A 5,682-nucleotide genomic window follows, 5' to 3' on the forward strand; every position below is an offset into this window, starting at 1 on the left:
TAAAATGAGGAGTCTAGACTTGATGTTCTCTAATGTCCCTCCTAACTCAAAGTCTATGAACTTCCTAGTCCTTGACAGATGCATTGATTTTGGTTCTGAACTTGATGACACCCACCAAAATGTGGATATGAATTGAGATGTCAGCCATGGTCTAGGAATGAAGAGAGGGAGGACAAAGGAAGGAAGGAAGGAAGAAATAAAGAAAAGGGAGAGAGGGAGGGAGGGAGAAAAGAAAGGAAGAAACATTTATTTATTAAGCACCAAACATTGGGGATATTGTGCTAAGTACTGAGGACATGAATGAAATAATTCTTGCTCCTGGGGGACAGGGTTAGATATTTTGTTTTAGAGAATTATAGAGATGGTAAATGGGGCCAAAAATAGTAGATGGACACACTCTTTTCAAAAGCAGTGGAAGTATTGGTTTGATTATGATTCTAGAACTAGAAAGTAGGAGAAGGAGAGAAAAACAAAAAGTATATGCATAGGTAGGAACCTAGTGAGAAGATGGCTGAGAAATGGAGGCATTCGCCAATTACAATAAGAAAGGGAAGGGGGCATGGCAGGAGTTCCCGAAACTGGCAAGAGAGACATAGTGTCACTAAAATCAGTCCATTTGCAAAAGACTTCTTATATTCTTGAAAGTATCTTTAAACTTAGCTCCTCACTCCTGAATCCTATTATGATCATTATTGTGATATTATTCATTCATTCATTCATTTTTTTGGTTTGTTTTTTAACAGAGCCTATTGTTTTCTTCTGTTTGAGGAGGGAAAATGGATCTCAATAGTTAAGGAAGTTATATTACATGCTGCCTAAAAGATTCTTAAATGAAAAGAACCTTTGCATTTTAATCAAAAACACATTTTAAAGACATAAATATAAAAGTTATATATTCATTCACACAGGAAAGAATAAGTAAAATTCAATGAAGCTTTGAATTGACAATTAAGGGACAGAAAAGAAAAAATGACATTTCTGAACAGCTGGGAATTTACTGTTTTATGAAAATAAAAGGTGTGATTTATTGTAGCCTAAAAAGATAATTGAATAGAATGTTAATTGAATATTAATTGCATTGAACATATCTGTGCCCTTTGTTTTGTTTAAAGTTATATTACAATTTTGAGAGAAGAAATTATGGGCTTGAAATAGAATCCTATTGAATTTTTATTTATTTATTTATTTATTTTTTTGAAGTATAAACTTTATTGGATGCTTTAGCGTTTACATTGGTTACATGAGAAGCCAAACTCTTTGCTTCTGTTGCTCCATCTGGGAAGGACAGCAACAGTTGGTCTGCTGAAGGAAGTAACCAAATAAAATTCTTCTTCAGTCTAGGGAAGGAGGAGCCACCCAGACCCAGAAACACAGGCCACTTTCCTCCAGGGCTATTTGTCCCCCTGCCCGCCCCGCCCCCCCCTTATCTACTGAGTGATCAACACAAACCTGAATGATGAGAGACAAGGAGGGAAGAAGAGAACCCTAAGTACATGATGGAGCCCTTGGGGCGAGTTGACTTCAAGAGGCTGAGGTGAATTGCTCCAATGCATAGAGGTTTTTGTATCTAAACTGTGCTTTCTGTATCGCTAAATCCTGGGTTTGACCCCTCCTCTGGGCTTCTATTACTGGGGAGATTCATGCCCCTCCCCTTAGACTCCAGATTATAAATCATCTTGCAGAGAGCAGTCTGTTGGGCATTTGCTTTAGTGTCTGATTTTATTGGTTGCTTGTTTTCTCAAACCTAGTTTTTTTTTAAAAGAAATGTCACCTGAAGAGGTGGTTTAGTCAGTGGGATTAGGGTAGGGATAGGGGGGTTGACAGGGATCATTCCTGGAGGATACCAGGGTTACAGGCTTCTACTTCACAGAAAGTACCAAGCCATCAGTCCAGAAGCCAGGGCCACAACAGCAGCGAGGATGACTTGAAGATTGGGCTGCCTCAGTAAGCCTGTGATACTTCTGAAAGGACAAGTACTACCCACATGAGCACCTTCTTGAGAAGCATAGTAGGGGTACTTGTGCACATTTCTCCGGTCATGTACTAGGAGCTCTTCATCCAGGGATTCTTTGGCCATCAAAGAGCCAACCTTGTCCAGTTCATTGAAAATCTGCATGTTGTACTTGAAGGCTCTGTTAGCCTCCTTGACAATTTTCTCCTTGGTCTTCAGATCCAGGTCCAGGGCATTCATCCTTACCTGATAAAACTGTTTGAACTGTTGGGCATTGTCTACATTCTCAAACACATAAAACTGGGTCCCTTCTCCTGTGTTGGGCAGCTTCAGGACCTGCTGGGCCACCTTCTTCTGTACCTGACCCCCAGAGAGGTCCTCCATGTACTGTGTGTAGGCATGGGCCACAAGGAGCTGCGGCCCATTCTGACCTACATAATGGTTCAGGTCTACATAGCACTGGGTGGCTTCCATGCATTTCACTTTCTCCCTCCAGTCCTTGCCAAAGAAATACTCCATATCCTTGGTCAGTGCCTCCTTATGGTGTAGCTTCATGGGGAAATACAAGGGAGCAAAGGCTACGTGGCCCTTGTTGTGGTCCATCTCCTCTTCCAGGGCTGAGTATGTGAAATAAAGTGCAGTGGTAGCTAACTTAAACAGATTCTTCTTTTTGGTTTTTTGTTGTTGTTGTTGTTGTTTTTGTTTGTTTTTGTATTTTTATGGGCAATGAGGGTTAAGTGACTTGCCCAGGGTCACACAGCTGGTAAGTGTCAAATGTCTGAGGCCAGATTTGAACTCAGGTCCTCCTGAATCCAGGGCTGGTGCTTTATCCACTGCACCACCTAGCTGCTCCTAAACAGATCCTTCTTGATATGACCTTTCAAGAAATCTTTAACAAACTAGGTATTCTCATCATGGTCATGAGACTCGTTAGTCCCTTCCTTCAGAAGCTCAGAAAGGTCTATTTGTTTTGTGTGGTTTTCCCATTCATGATGTCCATAGTTGTTGTTGTTGTTGTTGTTGTTGTTTTTCAGATTCATCTACTCCATCTGATGGTGTCTCCAATTCAGATGGCATTTTGGATTAGTGCACCTATTAGAGCTTTCTTTCACCCCTCTGGTTCGTTCTAGTCCACCCGCCGAAATTGCTGCCTCGACCAGCTCCCCTATTGAATTTGTAAAATAAATGACCATTACTAAAGGGGAAGGAGGAAAAGAGTAAGTAAGCTTTTATATAGCACCTACTATGTGTCAGACAATCTGCTAAGCACTTTTCACAAATGTTATCTCAGCTGATCCTCACAACACCCCTTCAAGATAGGTGCTATTATTATGTCCATTCTAGTTAAGTGACTTGCCCATGGACACATCTGGCATCTGAGGGCAGGTTTGAATTCAGGTCAACTTGGCTGTAGGTCTAGTGATCTAGCCACTATACCTCTAGGTGTCTCTAGGAAGAAGAAGCCATAAATTTGTATGATAGAAAAACACAACTGGGTGGTTGAATACATACTAATATCCAGACTTGATACCTTCTCTAAGTCACATGTAACTCTGCATGTACAAAACTAAAACTGGATCAGAGATCATCCCAGATCCTTATCTTTTAGGGGCCTGACGCTACTCCATCTCTGGAAGTTATATTAACAGGTTGGGAATTAAATAACTACACTGTATCCCAAAGTCACTTCTTGTGACACACTTAGAAGAGTTATTACAGTGCAAGTGAGGTTAGTCACAGACTGAACCACCACAAATCAATCAACATACATATGTAAAGGGATAAGTATGTGCCAGGTACTCTTCTAGGCCATGGGGACATAAAACCAAAAGTGAATTCAGTCCTTCCTTCTAGGTGCTTATAATATAATGAGGGGGACAAAATTGACACATTTGCATATACTTTGCAGAATATATGCAAAATGAATGCAAACTAGTTTTAGGAAGAGATGCCACAGCACCTAACAATATTGGAGAGGCTTTATAAAGAAACTCACAGGGGGCAGCTAGGTGGCGCAGTGGATAAAGCACTGGCCTTGGATTCAGAAGGACCTGAGTTCAAATCCAGCCTCAGACACTTGACACTTGCTAGCTGTGTGACCCTGGGCAAGTCCCTTGACCCTCATTGCCCTGCAAAAAATTAAATTAAATTAAATTTAAAAAAAATAAAGAAACTCACAAGTTGATTCTTTTTAAAAAATATTTCCCATTAAGTTTTATTCTCCCAAATTACATGTAAATACAAATTTTGACATTCAATTTTTTAAAAACTTTCTATTCCAAATTTTCTTCCTCCCTTCCTCCTTCCCTCCCCACCCCAAGAACTCAAGCAATTCCATATAAGCTATACATGAGCAGTCATGCAAAACAGTTCTGGTCTTTTCATCATGAATACCTCAAAGTCCTCTTTTTCATTGAAGTCCTATTTTTTCCCCTGAAAGATTATACACAGTTTTGCTGGATAGTTGATTCTTTGTTGTAACCCCAATTCCTTTGCCTTCTGGAATATCATGCAGCCAGGTTGTGAAAGAAAACAGACAAAAACAAAACTTCAGATAAAGGAACCAACAAACAAAAAGAAAATTATGCTTCAATCTGTATTCAGACACAGTCAGTTCTCTCTCTGTATATGGATAGCATTTTTCATATTACCTTCACAGTTGTCTTAGAGCATTGCATTGCTGCAAATAAGCAAGTCACTCACAGGAGATCATCTTGCAGTATTGTTGTTATTTTGTATATGGTACATTTCACATAGCATCAGTTCAAGTACATCTTTCCAGGTTTTTCTGATAGCATCCTGCTCAGCATTTTTTTTTATAGTAAACTACATTTATGGAGTATTTTAAAGAGAGATTTCCTTACAATAAACCCATGAGGTTGATTCTTGCAGTAACAGTAATAGATGACATTTATGTAGCACCTTAAACCTGACAAAGAATTTTCTTCACAATAGCCCAGCAAAGTAAGTACTATATGTTTTATCATCATCATCAATCAATTCTCATCATGATTAATCCATTTAAATTGTCATCAATCAATCCTCACCTTCATCCGATTATCATCAATCAGTCAATAATCGTCATCTTACATTACTTGCCCAGGGTCACACAGCTAGTAAGTGTAAAGTGTCTGAGGCCAGATTTGAACTCAGGTACTCCTGAATTCAGGGCCAGTGCTTTATCCACTGTACCACCTAGCTGCCCCCTTACATTACTCTTACCTCTGCTTCTAATTTTTTTTCAGTTACTATTAAGTGCTTCCTGCCATCCTATTATCTTTCACCCTACCCATCCTCAAAAGTTATTTGCTTCCGACTGTCCCTTCCCCCAATCTGCCCTTCCTTCTTTTACCCATCCCTCCTTATCCACTTCCCCATCTACTTTCCTGAAGGGTTAGATAGATTACTCCACCCAATTGAGTGTATATGTTATTCCCTCCTTGAGCTAACTCTGATGAGATTAAGGATTTTGAGCCAATTCTGATGAGTGTGAGGCTCATTCACTGCCTTCTCTTCCCCCTTCTCTCCCCCCACTCCATAAGCCCTTTCCTGCTTCTTTCATGTGGGATTTCACCCAATTCTACCTCTTCCTTTCCCCCTGCTGCAGTGCATTCCTCTCACCCTTCAACTTTACCCTGAACATGTCATCATGGGCCAGATTGGTGACACAGTGGACAGAGCACCCACCCTGGACTCAGGAGGACCCCAGGTCAAATCCTGCCTCAGAGACA

At 40.3% G+C, this 5,682-nt stretch overlaps 1 pseudogene; it reads right to left on the reverse strand.

Moving 5' to 3' along the window:
- Window positions 1–1,864: 1,864 nt before the first annotated feature.
- On the reverse strand, window positions 1,865–3,028 carry LOC122736256 (annotated as a pseudogene).
- Between the last annotated feature and the right edge of the window lie 2,654 nt (window positions 3,029–5,682).

This window comes from Dromiciops gliroides, chromosome 1 (genome assembly GCF_019393635.1).
Source record: "Dromiciops gliroides isolate mDroGli1 chromosome 1, mDroGli1.pri, whole genome shotgun sequence".
Taxonomy (NCBI): Eukaryota; Metazoa; Chordata; class Mammalia; order Microbiotheria; family Microbiotheriidae; genus Dromiciops; species Dromiciops gliroides.